At 43.7% G+C, this 27900-nt stretch overlaps 1 long non-coding RNA gene, 2 other non-coding genes and 1 pseudogene across 4 annotated transcripts in view; 3 read left to right on the top strand and 1 right to left on the bottom strand.

Moving 5' to 3' along the window:
• The first annotated feature begins 4426 nt into the window (after positions 1-4426).
• Positions 4427-4498, top strand: TRNAQ-CUG (transfer RNA glutamine (anticodon CUG)). The gene has a single exon. It is a non-coding gene; the product is annotated as a tRNA-Gln (tRNA).
• A 2563-nt stretch (positions 4499-7061) lies between these two features.
• The window catches only part of LOC143669242 (uncharacterized), a 28171-nt gene continuing 7332 nt past the window's right edge, over positions 7062-27900 (bottom strand). The window contains exons 2-3 of one of the 2 annotated variants that reach the window (XR_013168798.1): positions 8564-8681; positions 7062-7286 (exon numbers count right to left, since the gene is read on the bottom strand). This is a non-coding gene — a long non-coding RNA (uncharacterized LOC143669242). The remainder of the gene's footprint in view (positions 7287-8563; positions 8682-27900) is intronic. The other variant, XR_013168797.1, reaches the window with a different exon arrangement.
• Positions 12661-12733, top strand: TRNAV-AAC (transfer RNA valine (anticodon AAC)). The gene has a single exon. It is a non-coding gene; the product is annotated as a tRNA-Val (tRNA).
• LOC143669000 (recombining binding protein suppressor of hairless-like) lies at positions 14923-16294 on the top strand (annotated as a pseudogene).

Raw genomic sequence — 27900 nt, 5'->3', positions numbered from 1 at the left:
AATCCAAAATGATCTCATCTCAAGATCCTCACCAATTACATCTGCAAAGACCCTTTTCCCAAATTAAGTAACCTTTATATATTCTGGTGGTGAGGAAGCAGACCTGGTGGGGTGGCATGGTGGGGGAGGGGCAGCCATCACACGCCCCACAACAGCTTAGATGTGTCTTTAATGTGTGTCTTGATCTTGACTAAGATTAAGAGGTAGGATTTTACATCACCTCAGAAAGTTTGCCTGTGCCCATTCCCACATGAGAGGCCTGACAAAATAAAGAACGTATTTTCTTAGGGAGAAAACAATATTGATTTCATCTTTATGATTTTTATATACAATATCTGACACACAACTGAAAATTATGTTATGCAAGAAAAAGCAAGTAATCACATCAAGAAGTAACCATTAAGTCTGGTCAGTGTAAGATGTTTGAGATTTTTCTGATCATAGATCTTGTTCTAGGTTACTAGCTGCCGGAATACAATATATCACAAACTGAAAGGCTTTTAAAAAGGGAAATTGAATAAGTTGCAAGTTTTTAGGCCACAGGAATGTCCAAATTAAAGCAAGGCCATAAATGTCTAATCTAAGGCATCCAGGGAAAGATTTCTTCGTTCAAGAAGGCCGATGAGGTTCAAGGTTTCTCTCGCAACTGGAAGGGCACGTGGCAAACATGGTGATGTCTGCTAGCTTGCTTTCCAGGCTTCTTGCTTCATGAAGCTCCACTGGGGGCATTTTCCCTCTTCACCTCCAAAGGTCACTGGCTGGTGGACTCCCCACTTCTCATGGCTATGTTGTTCTGCAGCTCTCTCCTCATTCTCAAAAAGAACTCTCCCCAAAATGTCTCCTCTTTTATGGGATTCCAGTAAACTAATCAAGACCCATGTAGAATGGGTCAAGACAGGTCTCCATCTAATCACATTGAATACCCACAATTGATGGAGTCGTAGCTCTGTGGAGACAACCTAATCAAGTTTCCAACATATAGTACTGAATAGGGATTAGAAGAAACAGTTGCTCTCACAAGACTGATTAGGATTAAAACATGGCTTTTCCTGGGTGCATGAATCCTTTCAAACCTGTACAGGCCAAGTTTTATTATAAGGTTCAGAGAGAACTTAAATATTTAATTTCAGGGTGTTGGATGCTCCTAATCTGTGTGGTGCTTGTTATGGAACAATTTTAAAGTGCAATTGTTAACACTGACTCATAGTATGACTGAATGGAAGACTAATTAAGGGATCAAGTCCTGATAAACACAGAAACATGGGACAGATCTCTTAAAGTTCTGCTTTCTGGTAAAGAGTTTCTGTAATGTAGTGGTTATCACATTTACACATAAAAGAAATAAAAGATAACATGTTCAAAATTAGGTGGAGACAAAAATTTAAAAATTACGATTGTGATGATGAAAAAATATTTATTCCTCCTAGATTCCAACGTTCTGGAGCAGGTAGAAGGAAAAATCTGAGATGATGGTATGACAGCTCTTATAAACTCTGGTATCTGTCCTGTAACTACTTGTTGATGAGTGTTTTGAAAACTATTGCTTTTTACTTTCTTTTCTTGATATATATGTTATATTATACAATAAAAAAGCTTAAAAAGAAATAGATGAATCACAGATGGAGAGCATCTATGGTCAATTTTCTACTATTTCTCCTTTTCAGGGTTTACATGGATACCTTTTTTTACTTTTTCTATCCAGTTGGAATAGAAAAGGTAGTTGAGCCAGCCCCTAAGCCAACAAGAGACAAGAACATAATGGAGGAGTGTTCTATTCCATACTAGAGCATCCCAGGCCAAGTAACATTTAATGGGACCTGGAAGGAAGAGGAGTTATTTGAGAAAAGAATGACTTGGGTCAGGAAGGAAATGGTATTTCAGTTGTGAGATGCCTCTAACAAAGCCATAACTTCAAGAATAGTTTTAACAGTGTAACATTTATTTATTCAATACTTTCAAGTTCTCACATCTTTTTTGATAAAGATGTCTTATATAACTGATGATCACTTTAAATTCCATCCCATTTAAAGGTGTCCTTTAAAATCTTCTGACACGTAATTGCACTCCCTAATAGGGCTGCCTTCATGGGCTTGTGACCAATACATCCGCCCCAGGCTCCGTGCATGATTTAATGTTCTGCCATCAGACCTAAAGCTCTACATAGCTTATCAAGGGGCCCCATATACTCATTTTTCACTGGGCCCCACACATTATGTAACCAACTTTTCTCCCCCAAATGCTCACAAGAGAAGCAACCTTCTAGCTGAACCATTCACCTCAGCCAGAAGCAAGGGGCTAGGAGCAATGCCATCCTTTGTTTAGCAAGGAATGCCTTGCACGTTACTAAGAATAACGGCAGGCATTTGGACAGTATGTTAAATAGAACAGCTATATCATGACAACTTTAGCTTGAGTCTGATAAAGGTTTTTTCCAAACCTTTATTTTAATCCATCTAAAAAATGTTCCAACACTTCAGGTCTCATTTACCCCAGTCTCATATAATGTATTTTTGTAGTCTTAAATGGCCAATTTTTCTTCTCACCCTTTTTCAAGATGTCATGTTATTCTATTTTTCAAAATATTTGGTGATGTCCTAGAAGCCAGAATCCTGCAAAACTAATGCAATGTGCATGCCCAGTCTACTTTTATCTTTTTTTAAAATTGAATTCAGAGCAAAAATGTTAGGGGAAACCGCAAGTTTTTTTTTTTTTGGGACATGTAGAAAGTAGCTACAAAAGGTTAAAAGAAGAAACTTTTTATTCCAGATCTTCAGCATAGATTTTGGTAATTCATACTGAAATAATTTCCTAACTCCTTTCACCATCCTCCTTTACCAAGTATCTCAGATACAGTGACTCAAAGTCCGATTATTATAGGCTTCGTCAGGAGTAAATTCGAGTTGTCTGCCATTTAAACAGACTTATTTAAGATGTAAAGCCTATAGGAGAGGCCCTGGTGAGATTCCAACCCAGGAGCTCCTGCCCACTAGACAGGGGCTATAACCAACTAAGCCTTGGTAAGGACATTTTCCTGGTTTCTGCCAGGGTTTCACGCTTGAAATCTCTCCTGAAGGATTTTTACTCTCCCCCATGAGGTCTCCTGTTCCCTTTCGGTAGACAGTGATCTGTCCTTGACCTTTTCCAGGTATGAGGAAAACTCCTTAAGCAGCTTTCCAGAAAAGGCTGGATTTAGAGACTTTTCCCCTGTTACAGTCACCTTCCAAAAGTCCCACTACAGGGAAATTCCGCAAAAAGCGTGACACTTGCTGGAGATTCCAGGGCCTTGGTTATTTGCAGAATGTTTCTTTGCGCTTTATCCTGCACTAGAGGCGGCGCGGTCATTGACGCCCACCGCCGGCCTCGCTCCCAATCCGAAATCAGGAAAGGCAGCCTCGCTGCGCAGACCAGGAAGCTCAGCCTTCCCCAGGCCGGCCTCCACGGGAAGGGCCCTGACGAGCCCCTGCAAGCCGGTCCCCAGGCCGCTAAGGAAGTGGCAGCAGCGCTCGTTCGTCGCTTTCTGCTGGACCCCGTCGCGCTCCCGCCGGCGTGAGGACGTCACCAAGATGCTGTTCACCAAGACGCGACTCTTAGACACTCACCGAGAACCCCACGCGGAAACCGATTGCTTCATCGATTTTCATAGTGTGCGCGCCTGCGTTTGTGCGGGAAAGGACAGGCGGGGCAGAAGCGGGGACCGTCCTCGAGCGCATTTGGGCGTCTCCCCGCACGTATTTCCAGGAGGTGGAAGCGGATTCCGAGGGCCGTGGGCCGCGCTCCGTCCTGGGACTCTCCCGAGGGAATCCCTCTCCCCTGCGCCCCCTGAGCTGCGCTCCCAAGCCTGCTTTGCTCTCCTTCCAGCCCCGTCGTCCAAACACACTCATCTCCGTTTTCCATAAAGCATTTCCACCAGCATCTCCCTCTGGCTTTGGCAGAATCCCTCCATATCGCGTCCGCAAAACGCCAGGTACCACCCGAGGTAAAGACGATTTTCATGAAAGCAGAACGATGCGCAATGCAGGGTCTGCAGGGTCTGCCTCAGTTTCCTCACCCGTAAAGTAGCCATCATGGTCCCCACCTCACAGGGTTGCTGCGAGCCCTCGGTGAGACACTGACTATGAAACACTTGTCATAAAACCTGGCACACGGCTCAGTCTTGGTGAACGACCTCACTCGTTTTTCAGTTAAGAAACAGAGGAGCGGGGCGCCGAGTTCCTGAGTCACCTGGGAAAAAAGGCCTCGGAGCGAGAAAGAAGGACTCCTGACGTTTGGAACTCAATGTTCTCCATTAAAGATGTTGGGTACAGGCTTGTGACAGGCAAACTTCCCTGACTTACTCCCAGAGCAGGTAAAGCAGAATCAGAGGGACTAGCGGTCTGGGCAAGGAGAATTAGACCATCAGGGATATAGGGAAATCATGGCTTATCAGGGCCCCATGGTGTAATGGTTAGCACTCTGGACTCTGAATCCAGCGATCCGAGTTCAAATCTCGGTGGGACCTTGAGTTGCCTTTTCGTTTCATGTACGCTATGATGCTAATTACATGCCTGTCTCTGGTTCCATCCACAAGTTTTCATCTACCAATAAGGAACTAATTGGAATAAAAGGTCACATGCCTTTCATCAAGCTGTGCATACTACTACGACATTTAAAGATAACTCAAACCAGAAAGAAAAGCTTAAAACTTTGTTGTCACTAAATATTGTCACTCTGCATCTTCTCCGCAGTTCCCCCACACTTTGCGGAGCCCCCAGGCCCTTGTGACAGTGTGAGGGACATCAGAGAGTGCAGAAAAAGGAGAGTAAAGGTGGAGCTCTCCAATATTCCCCAAGAATAAGTCAAGAAGCCAGAAGGCCAGACCACTACATTTTTAGGAACCCACATCCCATCCCACTCCCATGAAAAGGTGGAGCCCTGACTTCCTGAGCCCAGGCCTGAGCCCCTAAGAAGAAGCCTCCACTTCTGGGGCACAAAACACACCTGAATAAGAGAAACCTCCCTCCTCCACGAGTTTCTTGACCAGATAAAAAATAATTACCATTAGGAACAAATACTGCTCTGCTAGAGACTTCTCAGGGCCACAGAAGAGAAAGGGTCCCAGCTCATCACCCCAGCCAGTGGACTGGCCACCAGAGAAAAGGAACCCCACTGGCCTCAGACAGTGAGTCCCCTAGAGAATCTAGTAGTGCTGAGTTGAAAAATCAGAAGATTCTGCTGCTGCTCTCATCCAGGTCTGGGAAGCAGCCGACCCTGACCCGCCTCCCCAGCTTGGCTATACAGCCCTTTGTGAGGACCTGCCCTTGGGGAAGACATGTGTTCTCCAATGGAGCAACACTATTAGAGGAAGTGAGAATGAGGCTCCCATTTACCCTGTCACTGAGAACTGACTCCAATTGCCTATGTCTACTGTTAGACTGTTGGAACCTGTAATTAAACCTGTAAACTTCTAAGCTGTAGTAACAATATTTTCTGTGTACATCATTCAGAGTGATATTGAACCAACTTAGACTGTTGGAACCTGTAATCAAACCTGTAACCTTCTAAGCTGTAGTAACAATATTTTCTGTGTACATCGTTCAGAGTGATATTGAACCAACTTATTGGAGTTCTGTGGAGGAGAGTCATCATTTCCTCCTCATATGCTGCTGTCCCACACTGCAATCCTGGCTGTCATTTAAGTCCAAATGGGTCTAACAGGGCAGTAAAAAACCACCTTCTATGATTTCCCCCTTTTATCTCTGTATTCTTACTGCTCTTAAGAAGGCTGGTTGGTTGAAAAACACCCTTAGGAAGACAATGTTAAAATCAAAGATTTACTTTTTTAAGAAATAAAAATTTACCATCGTTTTCTCCACTAGTATTTTCCCACTTGATGGGCTTCTTACTGGTGTCTCTGCCTTGTACAGCCCTCCCCACCACCCCCACCCCTGCAGTAGCTCCTGGAGCATAGACAAAGGAAGTTCCTTGGTGAAAATGTAGAATCAAGAGAGGTATAGTCCTGTGTTAGACGGTCCCTGTCTGCCCTTCTCATCAGCTGGCTCTCATCTCAAGGATGTGATTCAGTCTTGATTCCTCCACTCAGACCCATTACCCAGCAGTTTCAGGGCATCAGAGAGAGGGTGAGAAACTATCTCAAAGTGATAGGTGCCAGGAATTCCCCAGAGAATGGGGGAGAAGGAGGGGTGCCGCGCAAGATTAAGAAACCACAAGAAGATGGTTAAGTGGGGTCGGGGACTCAAGCTCATTAGGAGCAAGCACCCAGAATATGCTGATGTCCACATATTTATTGTGCTCTTACACAGGGACTGCTTTAGGGAGTGTAATTGAAGCAAGATTTTTTTTTAAATCTGTCATGCCAGCTGTTCTAGTTTGCTAGCTGCCTGAATGCAATATACCAGAAACGTTGGGCTTTTAAAAGGGGAATTTAATAAATTGCTAGTTTACAGTTCTAAGGCTGAGAAGATGTACCGATTAAAATAAGCCTATAGAAATGTCCAATCTAAGGCATCCAGGAAAAGATACCTTGATTCAAGAAGGCCAATGAAGTTCAGGGTTTCTCTCTCAAATGGAAGGGCACATGGCAAACACAGTCAGAGTTTCTCTCTCATGTGGAAGGGCACATGGTGAACACAGCATCATTTGCTAGCTTCTTCTCCTGGCTTCCTGTTTCATGAAGCTCCCTGGGAGGCATTTTATTTCTTCATACCCAAAGGTTGCTGGCTGGTGGACTCTGCTTCTCGTGGCTAGGTTGTACTATTTCTGCTCTTTCTGAGTCTCCACCTTTCTCCAAAATGTTTCCTCTTTTATAGGACTTCAGGAACTACTCAAGACCCACCCAAATTAGTGGAGACACACCTCTACCTAATTCAGCTTAAGAACCACTCTTGATTAAATCACATCTCCAGGGAGATGATCTAATTACAGTTTCAAACATAGAATACTGAATAGGGATAAGAAGAAATGGCTGCCTTTACGAAATGTGATTAGGGCTAAAACATGGTTTTTCTAGGGTACATACATCATTTCAAACCAGCACACTAGAAAAGCTACAAAGTTTGGTTCCCAGTTCCTCGTCTCAGAAACCATTTATTTCTTATCAGAATGTTCTCTTTTCAAGTCTCTTTGGACTCTTGAGTCAATATCCTTGAGAACATTTGCTTCTGTAGCTTCATACATACATCAGCAGAGCCATGGCATGTCTATGACCCATGTCCTCAGCTGTCAGCCAACTGCTTGAACCCTCAGAGGACCATCTGGAACAGATAGGATTCCCAGCAAAAGTTAAACACCTAAGGAAGGGGCAGGAATGGAAATAAGAAATGGGAATTAGCAGCTTTGGGACAGTGTCACTCTAAACAGATGGGCCTCCTTTCTCTGTGTTTCTTCTGTCTAGGATTCCCTGACCTCTGACCTGGGGACAGAAAGGACAGTCCTGTGGAAAAACCATAAACAAAATCAAAACAGGTGATGAATTTGTGAGTTGATATCATGAAAAGTACATACTCTTTCTCTCATGAAAATGTATGAATATCAGCCAAGACACCCTGTGAGGGGAGCTGGGAATTAAAATAACGCATCCTTCAATAATAGATCTGCCTTCAGCTGATTCGTAGTCTTTTCTCTGGTGTGAGCAAGTTCAAATGGAAATAATGAGACAAGGGATCTGTTGTTTTCCAGAGTAGGGTTTCTCAAACTGTTAAGTATTAGGATCGCCTAAAACAAGTTTAAAATTACAGCTTACTGACCAAGCCTGCCGCCTCTCACCCTCATTCTCATTTGGTTTCATTTTCATTAGGTCTGGAGAATTGGCATTTCTACCACCAACAGAGTGAAGCTGATACTCTTAGTCCATGGACCACACTTGGAGTAGCACTGAGCCAGAGCATTACATTTATTCACTGCTTTCTATAGCTCAGGTTGAGAAGGAACTTTCTCAAAAAGTAGTTGAGAAACTCATGAATTCACTGGAAGGAAAATACTGCAGTGTATCCCACTGGAAGATCAAACCAATCACTCTGGTAGCATTAACACCACCCTCTAGATAAATGAGTAAATTGGCCTTGTACTTACTAGGCTTCCCCCTCTAGAGAACAACAGCTGTCACATATACCCACCCTTTAAGTAAACATATTTCTTCAGTAAAATTTCTATCCCAATGTTTTGTGCCACTTGTTCAAAAATATTTAGTAGCTATTATGTTGGAGTTGGAGAAATCCAATAAATCTGAGAGCACATACATACAATGCAAAGTTGATCTATATCTTTTAAAAGGAGAAGCTATGACTTTCGGCTTGTAAGCCAGACCTGAGGTAGCTACGCCAAGCCAGTGACATGAGCACCAACGGGGCCAGTCAGACATTTCTTTAGATTAGTTTCAACTGGGACATGAACTTGAGACCTTGGGGTTGCTTGGACAAGGTAGACCACCCCGCTGCTTTTCTGATTTAGAAATTTTGACCTGTGTCTTCAAATTGCTCTTGGAGAAATTTAAGGAAGGGTCTTGTTCATTCTTTCGAGCTCTCCCTTATCCAACTCCCATGAAAAAGAGGAAAGAAGAAAATCTTACCTGGGGAAGGAATGAGCATTGCCATTCCGTCTCTCATGCCGAACAACACAGAGAAACATTCCAGAGTGAGGTTCCCTTCTTCCACCCCAGGAAGTCACCAGGAACTATCCAGAGACCCCTGGAAAAATCCAGAACGGGAAGCTGGTAGTTTGAAGCTTTGTGGGCAGTGTGAAATTAACTCATTCTCCCCCCACGCCCACCCACCATTCCCACCATCTCCCGCCCAGAACGGAGTGGTGGATTTCCTTCCCATTCTCAGCATGAGGGTCCCATTCTCTCTAGGAAGGAAGGAAATCCCTGGTCCAAGTGCCCTGTAGCTTCACAAGGACGGTGGAGAGCAGTTCTCTGCGCTCGCGTGGGAACGCCCTGCGGTGTGTCTGTCTATCCCTTCACTTCACAGTTTTGTTAAAATTAAGTCCTTATGTTCCTCTTTCCTATCCTGTTGTTTTGTTTTTTTTCATTTCTCTTGTACCTGCCGTGCCGGCACAGGGCCTGGCAGCCTGAATTAGGCAATAATTTATGTTAACGAGTGTGAAATAAATGTGCTCACAACAATATTTTTAGTGCTGATCTAACCTTAGTTTTTTAAAATAAAAGATTCTTAACGTGTAAATTAGTAAATTCAGTCTTTTAATTACTCCCAACCCTCAACATTTCAATGGCCTTGATCTACCTGCTGCCACATTATTTCACAGGGAGAAGCCACTCTCTGCCTCGGGCACCTCCTGGAGAAATGACTCTGAGGTAGAGGGAAAGGGATGCGCGGGTGGCGGGACTTTCAAACCCGCCTACGCTGGGAGCCAACCTCCAGCTCAGAGCAAGGCTGAGCTCAGGGCCTGCGGTGTTTACTCACAGCACAGAATTGTACCATGGAATCTGGAAGGTGGGTTTCAGCTATGCAAGGAAAGGTGAAAAGGTAGAGAAGGAAGGAAAGAAAAGACAGTAGCGTTTTCATCCTCGTCTCCTACACCAAGTAAATGGCACTGAACACTTATCTTCCAAAGATGGAAATGTTTGTGACGCGTTTTACGAATCCATTCTCGCAACTTTCGTGCTCCCTCCCCCACTGTACCTGGCCCTGCAGCTGGACGTTACTGTGTCACATCCCATGACACACACACACACACACACACACACAAGGCCTGGTGGTCTCCAGCTCTCAATCCTGCTGGTCCTGGCTCCTAAGGGCCATTTTCTGGTGACAGAGAGGAAAAGATCACAGTGTGTTGCTGGGACAGAATTAGGATACTGAGAACTTTCAAAAAATCAAATCCTCCTTTCCTCACTCCTCCAGCTACCTGAGGTTTTCTTTCTCCAGGCTGTTAAGAGAAATTGGATCCACCGCGGGAATACTTTGCTCTCAGTGCTGGAGTCTGTTGAATTTTTTAATATACTAAAAGTGCAAAGCCAAAAAACTTAAAGCTACCATGACCATTTCCTGGAGAAAAAGACAGCATTGAAGTTATCTACTCTATGTCGGAGAGGAGATTCGCAAGGGGAGGCAAATCTGACAGGTTTTGTGGCTATTACATTGGCCCGATTCAGGAGGGGCCCCTGGTTTGAAACCTGGAAGGAACATTTTGTAGTTGTTGGAACTGAACCTTTCTGCCGTCTCCGCTGTCCTGGGTGAAATCGGAAAATAACCTGGAGCTTAGAGGCGCGTTCTTCGCCCTCAGCGGGGCGCCAGTTCCTCCTCCTTCCTGCGGCTGTGCGCAGGGGTGCACAGGAGAAAGCGCCCCCTTGGAGGCCGGGTCAGTCTCCTGCGTGGGTCCGGCTCTCGTCGCAGTCCACGCGGCGGCACAGGCGGGTTTTCCGCGAGGAGGTTCGCAGGGAAGGGAAGGAGAGCGCCCGCGGCAATCCTGGGGTCAGCCAAAGTCACTAGCTGGCCATCGCCAGGACCTGTATTCACCTTACCACATCGACTTTCCGCCTGTGTAGGAGGCCGGAGGGTCGAGGCAAAGTGGGCAAGGGCGCATGCGAGGCCCCAGGCCTCGAGCCCTGCGCGGAATCTTCCCACGGCGTCCGCCCCTCTGCGCTCCGGCGCCGCGCTCGGGTCCCCACGCCCGGGAGCGGTGCCCGGGTCTGCGCGCCGCGGGGCTTGGTCTCAGTGTCTCCCGCTCGCGGCGTTTCCACAGGCGCCAGGCAGGGCCTCGCCTTTGCCGCACGCAGGGGGCGGCCCTGGGAGCTGGAACGGCACCCAGCCCTCCACGTCCGCGCGGCCCCGGTAGCTGTTAAGGGCTGTGTGCGCACATCTGGGCTGAGCGAGGGCTCTGCTTCGGGCCTGAGGCTGTTTGCAAGAAACACAACCGCTAACGAAACTCCACGTGTTCGCCCTAACTTCAGCCTCGCCTGGGCCATTAGGCCTTTATTCTTCAGACACCTTCCTCTTGAAATTGCCCACCATTTCCTTTTTTTTTTTCTTTTGGTAGGTGGAGGTGTTATTTAAATAATTATTGACATTTAAATACAGATCTCTTGCATCACTTAAAACGTATCCAACAGATTATAAACGGGAGAAAATTAACAGCCGGGTTCGATTCCCCGCGCCTGCCCATGCAAAAAAATAATAAAAATAAAAAGAGAGAGAGAGAGAGCGAGAGAGAGAAAAGAGGGAGAACAATCATAAAGACATCACTTGTAGAAAACTATAAACATATCCTTTTTCTCACCACAGTCTTCTTTTATGCCCTGACATGTTGTCACTGAATTTTCCCCAGATTCATATCTTAGTGTAAAATTCATTTATGTTAGCAAGTCCTTTTTTTTCCCCCCGTGCACGAGCAGACACCAGGAACAGAACTCGGGTGTCCCGCATGGGAGGGGAGAACTGTGCCTGCTGAGCCACTTTCGCTCGTCCTATGTTAGTAAGTCTTTAAACATGCCTTTACCCTTTATTCTTTCCTGCTAATAAAAATAAATATGCAGACTTCTTAATTTATTTTTTTCCGGGGAGGACAGGCCTCCTGTTTTCAAAAGAATTCTTCTAGATCAAGATATCCACAAAGTGCGCTGTAACAATCAAACATTCAAACAAATAATCACAAATCTGAAAACCAATCAGTAACTTTAAAAGATAAAAATAATTTAAAGTATAACTATGTACTTGCTTTGGCAGCACATATACTTAAAAATAAAAAAAAGGAAAGATACAGAGAAAATTAAGATACCCCTGTGCAAAGATGACACAAATTCATGAAGCATTCCATATTAAACATAAAAGTATATGAAATGACAGGATTAAAATTAGTTTATAGATTCATGTATGAATGAATGTATTCTAAAGAGCTAAGTTTCTATGTTAATTCTATGCCTATTTTGATGATTAGTAAGTATTTAAAATGTATTCTATTATACAAAAATGGAAATGCATTGTTTTTAATATAGTAGTCTCTTAATTTTTCATGTTTTTTGAGTTATTTGCCAAAAATCACAGTGATATACTATCAATAATTATTTTCACATTCTATCAGATGACAACTTGATTAGATCCATTTCTCTGTTTGTTTGTTTTTCCTCTCCTTTATTAGAGAAGTTGTGGGCTTATGGAGCAAGCTGGAAAAGATACAGGATTCCCATATACCACACCTTGCATTGGTATGGAACATTGCTGCAATTGATGATAACGCATTTTTATAATTGTACTATTAATTAAAGTCCATGGTTTAATTTAGGATTCACTGTGTAGTACACTTCCAAGGATTTTTAAAAAATTTATTCTGATACCATATATACACTATAACATTTTCCCCTTTTAATGATAGTCAGATATTATTTCAGTGCTGCTGTGCTCACAATATTCCGCTACCATCACCCAGTAATATTCTTTATAGCGAATTTCCCAGGTTCAAGATTCAATTCATTATCTTCCATTGCGTTTATTTTATCTAGGATTGTTCTCAGCCATTCCATATCTTTCATAGCACTGACATGTTTGAGAAATAGAAATTAGTTGTTTATAGAATATCTGTTGACTTCAGTCATCAACTTTTTATATTACAGGTAAATGTGGAAAAAAACGAACTCACGACAATCTGTGTATTGGCTGAAAAACCGGAAAGAGGCATCAGAATCTGTAAGGAGAGACCACCGTCAGGCTGGTTTCCGTAGTGTAGTGGTTATCACATTCGCCTAACACGCGAAAGGTCCCCGGTTCGAAACCGGGCGGAAACAGCTTTCTTTTGAATGTCACCTCTCACTCAAAGTTTACTTTTGTTCAAGTTACCTTAGTGTTTCCCTTTAGGCAAGCAAAAGTATTTTTGCCCTTCCACTACCCTTCCGCTCGTGAAAAGGCAAGTTTGTCCTGATCGCAACATTGTGGCAGCGCCGCCCCTTCGCGTTTTGGGGGTTCATTGCGCGCAGTCGGCGCCGCATCTACAGCACCCGAAGGATCCTGCTGCGTCTTGTGGTGCGCCCGGGCGGCCTCCGATCCAGGGCAGGAGCGGCCGCGGGGTCCGCGTACCGGAGAGGGCCGTGCCCAGAACCACGTGGCGAGGTCCCCCGGTGACAACTGCAGCACCCGCAGTCTCCGCTGGTCCTATTCGGCTCAGACGGGTTTTAGGAGATGGCCGCGGGGGAGACGGAGAGAGGTGCGGTGGGGAGGGAGGTGGACGTGACACTTTTCTTGCTCCTGGTGCGTCGTCTGTGGATCTGCGCCCAGAGGAGACGGAAGCACCTGATCCTCACAGCCTTGGCCCTCGAGTTCCCTCTGTCCCGCCCGCCGACCTGCCCCGCACCTGGGCTGCAGCCCCCGGGACGTTGGACCCCAGATGGCGTGCGCTGCGCTCCTGCGGGACACGCGGGCCGCGCCTCTGCCCGCAGCCGGGACCTCCGCGGGGCGGGGCCGAGCCGCCCCCTGTCCAGGCCCGGGATGCGCACGGGTGCCGGGGCCGCGCTTCCAGGGCACCGACGTGCTGTTCCCGGCAAACACCGTCAGCGCAGGGCTGGGCCAGGCTAAGACGGGTTTACAGGTGCGTGTAGAGAAAGGTCTGTGGGTCCGGTGCTGCGGCCACTGCAAGAAAAGTCTTCCTCCCAGCAATTTCCCCGGAATCAGAATTCAGCATAGATGGAAATTCCGGGCCAGGAAACAAAACTGCCCCGAGGAAAGGATAGGTTCAAATCTGCTCCCGATTACCAAGCGGAAATCACGTTGCTTCACGCAGTGGAGGCTAGGGGCTATGTCTGGAAACGGACTCTACCGGCCATCTCTTAGAACTTCATCCCCAACCAATGCAGAACCCTGGAGGTGATTCCAGATGGAGCAGAATAACCCTATATGAATAGTGGGCTGCAAGTATGTCTGTACCAGTCTGTCCGTTAGCAGCCTGAAGGAGTGAACCACAGCACTGTTTCTGGCTCTTCATCCTAGAATTTGCCTGCACACAGAAATGGCTCACAGGGCAGCTAAATCAGTGTAAAAAAACACAATCAGACCACACTGGCTTGAGCCAAAGATTGCTAGTTTTAAAGCATATAACAGAACAACCTGATGGTGGGAAAGGGGACATTTAGATCAATGTAAATAGGGAAAATTCCTAAGGCAAGGAGTGCATGCTAAGGATAAGACATACTCAGAAAAGATCAGAAATGTCCCTGTGCCTTCACCTCAGGCTGTTCTTCAGGCTCATTAGGCTGAAGAAACCCGGAAAGAGAGTACCAGCGAGCACAGAGCCGATCTGCAAAGACTGTAAATGTTTTTGTTTTGTTTTCTTTTATGTTGTTAGCTCTTGGCATTCAAGGAAATCTCTGTCATAACACTGGTTGGATACAAGCTTAAGGGCCTCAAATCAAGAATTAATCCAATAAGATACCAAAATTGTGCAATTAAAGATTACAAGACATACAGAGAAAAAAGAAGTGATGTCTCGTCCAAAGAAGCAAGGTAAAACACCTGAAACCATCAATAAAGAATCCTAGACTTTGGACATACTAGGCAAAGACTTTTCAAAAGTGGTCTTGATCACTTGGATAGGTTTCCAGGGAAGGCAGCAAGCTGGATGCCCTACTCGAGGCGGCTCGAGGCATCTGGCTTTCGCGGTGGGTGCGAAGGGAAAAGGAACTAGGGGTCTGGGTGGAACCCAGGAGCGCGGAAAAAGGGGAGGGACGGATGAAATGAACTAGAGAAAGCTTCGGCGGAATATCGCGAGGGTTGGAGTTTGGGCGAGAGTTTGTGGAAGATGGAGCCTCTTGTGATAAGTCATTGACATTATAAGACTATCATTCAAATAGAAGCTTTATAGTTCTTCGGAGGCATTATGATCTCAAAGGAAAGGGAGAATGATAAAGATGCACTGGCTGAGGTGTTTTGAGGTGCATCGAAGTGTTCCAAACTGCGGCTTACCATATCATGTTCTTGAAGTACCATGGGGTGGATTAAAAGGAAACTTCATGAGCGGCCTCCACCTAAACGACTCACTAGGGAAACTGTGCGAAATTCTTTAAAAGAGTAAAAGAGGGAGGGGGCTCGACAGTACTAATTCTTCATGCAAAAGTTGCACAAAAGTCATACGGAAATGAAAAAAAGTTTTTTGTTTTTTGTTTGTTTGTTTTTGCCCTCCCTCATGTGTGTATCTTATGGGCAGTGGGTGGAAGAAAAAATAAAGAACAAATGAAATGCGATGGTTGTTCTGAACAAGAATCTCAACCATGTGCATTTATTGGAATAGGAAATAGTGATCAAGAAATGCAACAGCTGAACTTAGAAGGAAAGAACTATTGCACAGCCAAAACATTGAACATATCTGATTCAGACAAGAGAAAGCGCTTCATGTTGTCTGTAAAGATGTTCTGCGGTAACAGTGATGACATTGGTGTGTTCCTCAGCAAGTGGATAAAAGTCACTTCCAAACCTTTCAAAAAGAAGCAGTCATTGAAAAATGCTGACTTGTGCATTGCATCAGGAACAAAGGTGGCTCTGTTGAATCGACTTAGATCCCAGACAGTTAGTAGCAGATACTTGCATGTAGAAGGAGGTCATTTCCATGCCAATTCCCAGCAATGGGAAGCATTTTACATCCATCTCTGGGATGATGATGAATCAGAAGGAGAAGAATTTGCAGTGCGTGATGGCTACATCCATCATGGGCAGTCAAACTTCTGTGTTCAGTTACTGGCATGGCACTCCCCAGATTGATAATTAGAGAAGTTGATAAGCACGCTGCATTTCTGGATGCAGATGATCTTGTGTGACAACTCCACACATGTGCATTTTACCTTAAGGATACAGAACGAATGTATCTGTGCCTTTCTCAAGAAAGAATAATCCAGTTTCAGGCCACTCCATGCCCAAAAGAACCAAATAAAGAGATGATAAATGATGGCACTTCCTGGACAATCATTACCACAGATAAGGCAGAATATACATTTTATGAGGGAATGAGTCCTGTCCTTGCCCCTGTCACAACTGTGCCTGTCGTAGAAAGCCTTCAGATGTGGAGAGAGTATCCCATGTGTTGTCCCAGACATTTCTGCATTCCGAGAGGGTTGGAGATGGGCCCGGCAGCCAGTCCAGGTTCCAGTAACTTTGGTTTGTTATGACGGAATCATTTATTCCACCAGTTTTACTTTTACCTACACACCAGAACACAGGCCTGAGGTCACACTGCAGTGCAGCTGGAGCAATCCTTCAAGCCAATTCAAGCCCAGTGTCCCCAGATGAATCAAACACAAACAGCGAGGGAAGTTACACAAATGTCAGCCAGTGTCACATCATCTACAGCAACAGTGGTGTCCTAACTACTGTCTTTTTGCTAGGACTTAAACTGACTTGAGTGCTGCAAAAAGTTGACAAGGAAAAAAAAAAGGAAAGTAAAAAGATGAACAATCTTTTGTGGTTTGGTGGGAAAACTTTTCATACCAGATGAATACTACTCAAAAACACGGAAGTGCTGACTTCAAATACAGAAGTCACAGTAAAAAACAAACAAACAACAAACCAAAAAAAGAAAAAGAAAAGCATCAGAATGTAAAAACTCTATTGGAAATCAATTTTTCAGCTGTTTGTGTGTGTGTGTGTGTTTGGTTTTGGTTTGGTTTTTTTTTTTTCCTGTCTTTTTTTTTTTATTAATTAACGGAAAAAAAGAAATTAACCCAACATTTAGAAATCATACCATTCTACATATGCAATCAGTAATTCTTAAAATCATCACATAGATGCATGATCATCGTTTCTTAGTACATTTGCATCGGTTTAGAAGAACTAGCAACACAACAGAAAAAGATATAGAATGTTAATAAAGAGAAAAAAATAAAAGTAATAATAATAGTAAAAAAAAAAAAAAGCCTATAGCTCAGATGCAGCTTCATTCAGTGTTTTAACATGATTACTTTACAATTAGGTATTATTGTGCTGTCCATTTTTGAGTTTTTGTATCTAGTTCTGTTGTACAGTCTGTATCCCTTCAGCTCCAATTACCCATTATCTTACCCTGTTTCTAACTCCTGCTGGACTCTGTTACCAATGACATATTCCAAGTTTATTCTCAAATGTCGGTTCACATCAGTGGGACCATACAGTATTTGTCCTTTAGTTTTTGACTAGACTCACTCAGCATAATGTTCTCTAGGTCCATCCATGTCATTACATGCTTCATAAGTTTATCCTGTCTTAAAGCTGTATAATATTCCATCGTATGCATATACCACAGTTTGTTTAGCCACTCTTCTGTTGATGGACATTTTGGCTGTTTCCATATCTTTGCAATTGTAAATAACGCTGCTATAAACATTGGTGTGCAAATGTTCATTTGTGTCTTTGCCCTTAAGTCCTTTGAGTAGATACCCAGCAATGGTATTGCTGGGTCGTATGGCAATTCTATATTCAGCTTTTTGAGGAACTGCCAAACTGCCTTCCACAGTGGTTGCACCATTTGACATTCCCACCAACAGTGGATAAGTGTGCCTCTTTCTCCGCATCCTCTCCAGCACTTGTCATTTTCTGTTTTGTTGATAATGGCCATTCTGGTGGGTGTGAGATGATATCTCATTGTGGTTTTGATTTGCATTTCTCTAATGGACAGGGACATTGAGCATCTCTTCATGTGCCTTTTGGCCATTTGTATTTCCTCTTCTGGTAGGTGTCTGTTCAAGTCTTTTTCCCATTTTGTAATTGGGTTGGCTGTCTTTTTGTTGTTGAGTTGAACAATCTCTTTATAAATTCTGGATACTAGACCTTTATCTGATACGTCGTTTCCAAATATTGTCTCCCATTGTGTAGGCTGTCTGTCTATCATATCATCTGCAAACAGTGATAGTTTTACTTCTTCCTTTCCAATTTTGATGCCTTGTATTTCTTTTTCTTGTCTAATTGCTCTGGCTAGAACCTCCAACACAATGTTGAATAATAGTGGTGATAGTGGACATAGTTCATAGTATCTTGTTATTACCTCCTTTATTTCTGTGAGGTCAGTAGTTATGTCTCCTCTTTCATTTCTGATCTTATTTATTTGCATCCTCTCTCTTCTTCTTTTTGTCAATCTTGCTAAGGGCCCATCAATCTTATTGATTTTCTCATAGAACCAACTTCTGGTCTTATTGATTTTCTCTATTGTTTTCATGTTTTCAATTTCATTTATTTCTGCTCTAATCTTTGTTATTTATTTCCTTTTGCTTGCTTTGGGATTCATTTGCTGTTCTTTCTCCAGTTCTTTCAAGTGGAAAGTTAATTCCTGCATTTTTGCCTTTTCTTCTTTTCTGATATAGGCATTTAGGGCAATAAATTTCCCTCTTAGCACTGCCTTTGCTGTGTCCCATAAGTTCTGATATGTTGTGTTTTCATTTTCATTCGCCTCGAGGTATTTACTAATTTCTCTTGCAATTTCTTCTTTGACCCACTCGTTGTTTAAGAGTGTGTTGTTGAGCCTCCACGTATTTGTGAGTTTTCTGGCACTCCGCCTATTATTGATTTCCAACTTCATTCCTTTATGATCCGAGAAAGTGTTGTGCATGATTTCAATCTTTCTAAATTTATTAAGACTTGCTTTGTGACCCAGCATATGGTCTATCTTTGAGAATGATCCATGAGCACTTGAGAAAAAGGTGTATCCTGCTGTTGTGGGATGTAATGTCCTATAAATGTCTGTTAAGTCTAGCTCATTTATAGTAATATTCAGATTCTCTATTTCATTATTGATCCTCTGTCTAGATGTTCTGTCCATTGATGAGAGTGGTGAATTGAAGTCTCCAACTATTATGGTATATGTGTCTATTTCCCTTTTCAGTGTTTGCAGTGTATTCCTCACGTATTTTGGGGCATTCTGGTTTGGTGCATAAATATTTATGATTGTTATGTCTTCTTGTTTAATCGTTCCTTTTATTAGTATATACTGTCCTTCTTTGTCTCTTTTAACTGTTTTACATTTGAAGTCTAATTTGTTGGATATTTAGTATAGCCACTCCTGCTCTTTTCTGGTTGTTATTTGCATGAAATATCTTTTCCCAACCTTTCACTTTCAACCTATGTTTATCTTTGGGTCTAAGATGTGTTTCCTGTAGACAGCATATGGAAGGATCCTGTTTTTTAATCCATTCTGCCAGTCTATGTCTTTTGATTGGGGAATTCAGTCCATTAACATTTAGTGTTATTACTGTTTGGATAATAGTTTCCTCTACCATTTTGGCTTTTGTATTATATATATCATATCTGACTTTCCTTCTTTCTACACTCTTCTCCATACCTCTCTCTTCTGTCTTTTCGTATCTGACTCTAGTGCTCCCTTTAGTATTTCTTGCAGAGCTGGTCTCTTGGTCACAAATTCTCTCAGTGACTTTTTGTCTGAGAATGTTTTAATTTCTCCCTCATTTTTGAAGGATAATTTTGCTGGATATAGGAGTCTTGGTTGGCAGTTTTTCTCTTTTAGTAATTTAAATATATCATCCCACTGTCTTCTAGCTTCCATGGTTTCTGCTGAGAAATCTACACATAGTCTCATTGGGTTTCCCTTGTATGTGATGGATTGTTTTTCTCTTGCTGCTTTCAAGATCCTCTCTTTCTCTTTGACCTCTGACATTCTAACTAGTAAGTGTCTTGGAGAACTCCTATTTGGGTGTAATCTCTTTGGGGTGTGCTGCAGTTCTTGGATCTGTAATTTTAGGTCTTTCATAAGAGTTGGGAAATTTTCAGTGATAATTTCTTCCATTAGTTTTTCTCCTCCTTTTCCCTTCTCTTCTCCTTCTGGGACACCCACAACACGTATATTTGTGCGGTTCATATTGTCCTTGAATTCCCTGATACCCTGTTCAAATTTTTCCATTCTTTTCCCGATAGTTTCTGTTTCTTTTTGGAATTCAGATGTTCCATCCTCCAAATCACTAATTCTATCTTCTGTCTCTTTAAATCTATCATTGTAGGTATCCATTGTTTTTTCCATCTTTTCTACTTTATCCTTCACTTCCATAAGTTCTGTGATATGTTTTTTCAGTTTTTCTATTTCTTCTTTTTGTTCAGCCCATGTCTTCTTCATGTCCTCCCTCAATTTATCGATTTCATTTTTGAAGAGGTTTTCCATTTCTGTTCGTATATTCAGCATTAGTTGTCTCAGCTCCTGTATCTCATTTGAACTATTGGTTTGTTCCTTTGACTGAGCCATATTTTCAATTTTCTGAGCATGATCTGTTATCTTCTGCTGGCGTCTGGGCATTTAGTCAGATTTCCCTGGGTGTTGGACCCAACAGGTTGAAAGATTTTTCTGTGAAATCTCTGGGTTCTGTTTTTCTTATCCTGTCCAGTAGGTGGCGCTCGTGGCACACGTTTGTCTGCGGGTCCCACCAGTAAAAGGTGCTGTGGGTCCTTTAACTTTGGAAAACTCTCGCCGTGGGGGAGGTTCACCAGCTGAAGCAGCTTGGAAGAGTGCCAGCTGGCCCGGGGGTCTGAACGCGGGGAGAGTCATCGGCTGCCGCAGCCCGGGAGAGCACCTGTCTGAATTTCCTAGTCGGCCCGGGGTGCCAAGCGTGGCGGGAGGGCGCCAGCCGCCGTGGCCCAGGAGAGTGCACCGTTCCCAGCCGGACTGGGGAGTCACGTGTTTGGAAGGGACCCCCCCGGTCACCGTTCTCCGCGGCCTGGGGATTTCCGATCCAATTCTCTCAGTTGGTCTGGGGGGCCGCGTGTGGTGGTGGCACCAGCTGCCGCGGCTTGAGGGGACCGCCTGCCCAATTCTGCCAGCTGGCCCGGGAAGGAGGAGGGGAGGGACTCCGGCCGCTTGCGGCCCCGCCCTGGAAAGCCCGCGCCCCTCGGCGATCTCACTGGAGCGGGTTCTCCCAGCCAGTCAGCTGTTCCAGGATGGGGTACACTGTCTTCTTTTTTTTTTTTTTTTTTTTTTTTATTTTATTTTTATTTTTTATTAACGGAAAAAAAAAAAAAAAGAAATTAACACAACATTTAGAAATCATACCATTCTACATATGCACTCAGTAATTCTTAACATCATCACATAGATGCATGATCATTGTTTCTTAGTACATTTGCATCGGTTTAGAGGAACTAGCAACACAACAGAAAAAGATATAAAATGTTAATATAAAGAAAAGAAATAAAAGTAGTAGTAATAGTAAAAAACAACAACAACAAACAAACCAACAAGCAAACAAAAACAAAAAAAACCCTATAGCTCAGATGCAGCTTCATTCAGTATTTTAACATGATTACTTTACAATTAGGTATAATTGTGCTGTCCATTTTTGAGTTTTTGTATCTAGTCCTGTTGCACAGTCTGTATCCCTTCAGCTTCAATTACCCATTGTCTTACCCTGTTTCTAACTCCTGCTGAACTCTGTTACCAATGACATATTTCAAGTTTATTCTCGAATGTCTGTTCACATCAGTGGGACCATACAGTATTTGTCCTTTAGTTTTTGGCTGGATTCACTCAGCATAATATTCTCTAGGTCCATCCATGTTATTACATGGTTCATAAGTTTATCTTGTCTTAAAGTTGCATAATATTCCATCGTATGTATATACCACAGTTTGTTTAGCCACTCTTCTGTTGATGGAGATTTTGGCTGTTTCCATCTCTTTGCAATTGCAAACAACGCTGCTATAAACATTGGTGTGCAAATGTCCGTTTGTGTCTTTGCCCTTAAGTCCTTTGAGTAGATACCTAGCAATGGTATTGCTGGGTCGTATGGCAATTCTATATTCAGCTTTTTGAGGAACCGCCAAACTGCCTTCCACAGTGGTTGCACCCTTTGACATTCCCACCAACAGTGGATAAGTGTGCCTCTTTCTCCGCATCCTCTCCAGCACTTGTCATTTTCTGTTTTGTTGATAATGGCCATTCTGGTGGGTGTGAGATGATATCTCATTGTGGTTTTGATTTGCATTTCTCTAATGGACAGGGACATTGAGCATCTCTTCATGTGCCTCTTGGCCATCCGTATTTCTTCTTCTGGTAGGTGTCTGTTTAAGTCTTTTTCCCATTTTGTAATTGGGTTGGCTGTCTTTTTGTTGTTGAGTTGAATAATCTCTTTATAAATTCTGGATACTAGACCTTTATCTGATATGTCGTTTCCAAATATTGTCTCCCATTGTGTAGGCTGTCTTTCTACTTTCTTGATGAAGTTCTCTGATGCACAAAAGTGTTTAATTTTGAGGAGCTCCCATTTATTTATTTCCTTCTTCAGTGTTCTTGCTTTAGGTTTAAGGTCCATAAAACCACCTCCAGTTGTAAGATGCATAAGATATCTCCCAACATTTTCCTCTATCTGTTTTATGGTCTTAGACCTAATGTTTAGATCTTTGATCCATTTTGAGTTAACTTTTGTATAGGGTGTGAGAGATGGGTCTTTGTTCATTCTTTTGCATATGGATATCCAGTTCTCTAGGCACCATTTATTGAAGAGACTGCTCTGTCCCAGGTGAGTTGGCTTGACTGCCTTATCAAAGATCAAATGTCCATAGATGAGAGGGTCTATATCTGAGCACTCTATTCGATTCCATTGGTCGATATATCTATCTTTATGCCAATACCATGCTGTTTTGACCACTGTGGCTTCATAGTATGCCTTAAAGTCAGGCAGCACGAGACCTCCAGCTTCGTTTTTTTTCCTCAAGATGTTTTTAGCAATTCGGGGCACCCTGCCCTTCCAGATAAATTTGCTTATTGGTTTTTCTATTTCTGAAAAATAAGTTGTTGGGATTTTGATTGGTATTGCATTGAATCTGTAAATCAATTTAGGTAGGATTGACATCTTAACTATATTTAGTCTTCCAATCCATGAACACGGTATGCCCTTCCATCTATTTAGGTCTTCTGTGATTTCTTTTAACAGTTTTTTGTAGTTTTCTTTATATAGGTTTTTTGTCTCTTTGGTTAAATTTATTCCTAGGTATTTTATTCTTTTAGTTGCGATTGTAAATGGGATTCGTTTCTTGATTTCCGCCTCAGCTTGCTCATTACTAGTGTATAGAAAAGCTACAGATTTTTGAATGTTGATCTTGTAGCCTGCTACTTTGCTGTACTCATTTATTAGCTCTAGTAATTTTGTTGTGGATTTTTCTGGGTTTTCTACATATAGTATCATATCGTCTGCAAACAGTGATAGTTTTACTTCTTCCTTTCCTATTTTGATGCCTTGTATTTCTTTTTCTTGCCTAATTGCTCTGGCTAGAACTTCCAACACAATGTTGAATAATAGTGGTGATAGTGGACATCCTTGTCTTGTTCCTGATCTTAGGGGGAAAGTTTTCAATTTTTCCCCATTGAGGATGATATTAGCTGTGGGTTTTTCATATATTCCCTCTATCATTTTAAGGAAGTTCCCTTGTATTCCTATCTTTTGAAGTGTTTTCAGCAGGAAAGGATGTTGAATCTTGTCAAATGCCTTCTCTGCATCAATTGAGATGATCATGTGATTTTTCTGCTTTGATTTGTTGATATGGTGTATTACATTAATTGATTTTCTTATGTTGAACCATCCTTGCATACCTGGGATGAATCCTACTTGGTCATGATGTATAATTCTTTTAATGTGTTGTTGGATACGATTTGCTAGAATTTTATTGAGGATTTTTGCATCTGTATTCATTAGAGAGATTGGTCTGTAGTTTTCTTTTTTTGTAATATCTTTGCCTGGTTTTGGTATGAGGGTGATGTTGGCTTCATAGAATGAATTAGGTAGTTTTCCCTCCACTTCGATTATGTTGAAGAGTTTGAGGAGAGTAGGTACTAATTCTTTCTGGAATGTTTGATAGAATTCACATGTGAAGCCGTCTGGTCCTGGACTTTTCTTTTTAGGGAGCTTTTGAATAACTAATTCAATCTCTTTACTTGTGATTGGTTTGTTGAGGTCGTCTATTTCTTCTTGAGTCAAAGTTGGTTGTTCATGTCTTTCCAGGAACCTGTCCATTTCTTCTAAATTGTTGTATTTATTAGCGTAAAGTTGTTCATAGTATCCTGTTATTACCTCCTTTATTTCTGTGAGGTCAGTAGTTATGTCTCCTCTTTCATTTCTAATCTTATTTATTTGCATCCTCTCTCTTCTTCTTTTTGTCAATCTTGCTAAGGGCCCATCAATCTTGTTGATTTTCTCATAGAACCAACTTCTGGTCTTATTGATTTTCTCTATTGTTTTCATGTTTTCAATTTCATTTATTTCTGCTCTAACCTTTGTTATTTCTTTCCTTTTGCTTGCTTTGGGATTAGTTTGCTGTTCTTTCTCCAGTTCTTCCAAGTGGACAGTTAATTCCTGCATTTTTGCCTTTTCTTCTTTTCTGATAAAGGCATTTAGGGCAATAAATTTCCCTCTTAGCACTGCCTTTGCTGCGTCCCATAAGTTTTGATATGTTGTATCTTCATTTTCATTTGCCTCTAGGTATTTACTAATTTCTCTTGCAATTTCTTCTTTGACCCACTTGTTGTTTAAGAGTGTGTTGTTGAGCCTCCATGTATTTATGAATTTTCTGGCCCTCCGCCTATTATTGATTTCCAACTTCATTCCTTTATGATCCGAGAAAGTGTTGTGTATGATTTCAATATTTTTAAATTTGTTAAGACTTGCTTTGTGACCCAGCATATGGTCTATCTTTGAGAATGATCCATGAGCACTTGAAAAAAAGGTGTATCCTGCTGTTGTGGGATGTAATGTCCTATAAATGTCTGTTAAGTCAAGTTCATTTATAGTAATATTCAGGTTCTCTATTTCTTTATTGATCCTCTGTGTAGATGTTCTGTCCATTGATGAGAGTGGTGAATTGAAGTCTCCAACTATTATGGTATATGTGTCTATTTCCCTCTTCAGTGTTTGCAGTGTATTCCTCACGTATTTTGGGGCATTCTGGTTCGGTGCGTAAATATTTATGATTGTTATGTCTTCTTGCTTAATTGTTCCTTTTAATAGTATATAGTGTCCTTCTTTGTCTCTTTTAACTGTTTTACATTTGAAGTCTAATTTGTTGGATATTAGTATAGCCACTCCTGCTCTTTTCTGGTTGTTGTTTGCATGAAATATCTTTTCCCAACCTTTCACTTTCAACCTATATTTATCTTTGGGTCTAAGATGTGTTTCCTGTAGACAGCATATAGAAGGATCCTGTTTTTTAATCCATTCTGCCAGTCTATGTCTTTTAATTGGGGAATTCAGTCCATTGACATTTAGAGTTATTACTGTTTGGATAATATTTTCCTCTACCATTTTGGCTTTTGTATTATATATATCATATCTGACTTTCCTTCTTTCTACACTTTTCTCCATGTCTCTCTCTTCTGTCTTTTCGTATCTGACTCTAGTGCTTCCTTTAGTATTTCTTGCAGAGCTGGTCTCTTGGTCACAAATTCTCTCAGTGACTTTTTGTCTGAGAATGTTTTAATTTCTCCCTCATTTTTGAAGGACAATTTTGCTGGATATAGGAGTCTTGGCTGGCAGTTTTTCTCTTTTAGTAACTTAAATATATCATCCCACTGTCTTCTAGCTTCCATGGTTTCTGCTGAGAAATCTACACATAGTCTTATTGGGTTTCCCTTGTATGTGACGGATTGTTTTTCTCTCGCTGCCTTCAAGATCCTCTCTTTCTCTTTGACCTCTGACATTCTAACTAGTAAGTGTCTTGGGGAACGCCTATTTGTGTCTAATCTCTTTGGGGTGCGCTGCACTTCTTGGATCTGTAATTTTAGGTCTTTCATAAGAGTTGGGAAATTTTCAGTGATAATTTCTTCCATTAGTTTTTCTCCTCCTTTTCCCTTCTCTTCTCCTTCTGGGATACCCACTACACGTATATTTGTACGGTTCACATTGTCCTTGAGTTCCCTGATACCTTGTTCAAATTTTTCCATTCTTTTCCGGATAGTTTCTGTTTCTTTTTGGAATTCAGATGTTTCATCCTCCAAATCACTAATTCTATCTTCTGTTTCTTTAAATCTGTCATTGTAGGTATCCATTGTTTTTTCCATCTTTTCTACTTTATCTTTCACTTCCATAAGTTCTGTGATTTGTTTTTTCAGTTTTTCTATTTCTTCTTTATGTTCAGCCCATGTCTTCTTCATGTCCTCCCTCAATTTATCGATTTCATTTTTGAAGAGGTTTTCCATTTCTGTTCGTATATTCAGCATTAGTTGTTTCAGCTCCTGTATCTCATTTGAACTATTGGTTTCTTCGTTTGACTGGGCCATATGTTCAATTTTCTGAGCGTGATCCGTTATCTTCTGCTGGCGTCTAGGCATTTAGTCAGATTTCCCCGGGTGTTCGACCCCACAGCTTGAAAGATTTTTCTGCGCAATCTCTGGGTTCTGTTCTTCCTATCCTGCCCAGTAGGTGGCGCTCGTGGCACACGCCTGTCTGTGGGTTCCACCAGCGAAAGTTGCTGTTGGTCCCTCAACTCTGGAAAACTCTCGCCGTAGGGGAGGTTCGGCAACCGAAGCGTCTTGGAAGAATGCCAGCCGGCCCGGGGTTCCAAACGTGGGGAGGGTCGCCGGCCATCGCAGCACAGGAGAGCGTCCGGCCAAATTAGCCAGTCAGCGCGGGGCACCAAGCGTGGCGGGAGGGCGCCAGCTGTCGCAGCCCGGGAGAGTGCACTGTTCCCAGCCGACAGGGGAGTCACGTGTTTGGAAGGGATCCCCCGGTCACTGTTCTCCGCAGTCTGGGGGTTTCCGACCCAACTATCTCAGTTGTTCCGGGGGGCCTCGTGTGGTGGGGGCATCAGCCGCCGCGGCCTAAGGGGACCGCCTGTCCAATTCTACCAGCTGGCCCAGGAAGGTGGAAGGGAGGGACTCCGGTCGCTTGTCGTCCCTCCCAGGAAAGCCCGTGCCCCTTGGTGATCTCACCGGAGCTGGTTCTCCCAGATAGTCAGCCGTTCCAGGATGGGGTCCGCTGTCCCTTTGATCTCCGTCGTGGCTCCGGGAGCTGCTCTGTATTATCTCCACTCCCCCAGTAGCTGTTCTGGAGGAGGAAAGGTGAGGGCGGCAAGGCTGTCGAGGCTGGTGGCGGAGGAGCACGGTGAAGGCGGGGGAAGAGGGCACCGTGGTGGTTGGAGAGCAGCCGGAGCAGGAGGGGGAAGAGAGGGGAGAAGGAGGTCGGGAGGCTCGGCTGCTGCGGGGCTTGGGCGCCGCGCGGCGGGCCGGCGGGGAAAGAGAGGGGAGAAGGAGGTCGGGCGGCTCGGCTGCTGCGGGGCTTGGGCGCCGCGCGGCGGGCCGGCGGGGAAAGAGAGGGGAGAAGGAGGTCGGGAGGCTCGGCTGCTGCGGGGCTTGGGCGCCGCGCGGCGGGCCGGCGGGGAAAGAGAGGGGAGAAGGAGGTCGGGCGGCTCGGCTGCTGCGGGGCTTGGGCGCCGCGCGGCGGGCCGGCGGGGAAAGAGAGGGGAGAAGGAGGTCGGGCGGCTCGGCTGCTGCGGGGCGTGGGCGCCGCGCGGCGGGCCGGCGGGGAAAGAGAGGGGAGAAGGAGGTCGGGCGGCTCGGCTGCTGCGGGGCTTGGGCGCCGCGCGGCGGGCCGGCGGGGAAAGAGGGGAGAAGGAGGTCGGGCGGCTCGGCTGCTGCGGGGCGTGGGCGCCGCGCGGCGGGCCGGCGGGGAAAGAGAGGGGAGAAGGAGGTCGGGCGGCTCGGCTGCTGCGGGGCGTGGGCGCCGCGCGGCGGGCCGGCGGAGGAAGAGCTACACTGTCTTCTTGATCTCTGTTGTGGCTCCGGGAGCTGTTCTGTATCGTTTCTACTCCCCTAGTAGCTGTTCTGGAGGAGGAAAGGTGAGGATGGCAAGGCTGTCGAGGACGGTGGCGGAGGAGCCGGTGAAGGCGGAAGAGGGCACGGTGGTGGTTGGAGAGCCGCTGGAGAAGCTCTGCCTCCCGCGCTCGGCCGGTTTTGTTTTAATGGGCAAGAAATAGAAATGTGGCTGGAATAAAAGTTAAGCATAGTAAAAGATACAAACCT

This window comes from Tamandua tetradactyla, chromosome 25 (genome assembly GCF_023851605.1).
Source record: "Tamandua tetradactyla isolate mTamTet1 chromosome 25, mTamTet1.pri, whole genome shotgun sequence".
In the NCBI taxonomy this organism is placed as follows: domain Eukaryota; kingdom Metazoa; phylum Chordata; class Mammalia; order Pilosa; family Myrmecophagidae; genus Tamandua; species Tamandua tetradactyla.
Note: the sequence above shows the minus strand (reverse complement) of the source record. Positions and strands in the feature narration are given on the sequence as shown.